The following is a 286-nucleotide window of genomic DNA, read 5'->3' on the forward strand; positions in this document are numbered from 1 at the left end:
TTAACAATAAATGAAGTTCCTTTCATAGCACAGGTGTAGGTTATACCATATAGTTGGGCCATACAAGTGTCAAACATTTGTTGTACCAGGTGTTATACAATATAAATCTAGTTTAGTGATTTAACTAGCAAAGTATTAAAGAGTGAACAAGATAACAAATACAAAACATGTTAGTATCAAACAATAGAGTCCATATTGAGTTTACACTATACTTGTTTTTACACCATTAGTGTAACCTTTTCACCTTGACATAATAAACTTAACTAAACATAATGAAAGAGAGAAA

Source organism: Populus euphratica, unplaced genomic scaffold (assembly GCF_000495115.2).
Source record: "Populus euphratica unplaced genomic scaffold, PopEup_1.0 scaffold1415.1, whole genome shotgun sequence".
In the NCBI taxonomy this organism is placed as follows: Eukaryota; Viridiplantae; Streptophyta; class Magnoliopsida; order Malpighiales; family Salicaceae; genus Populus; species Populus euphratica.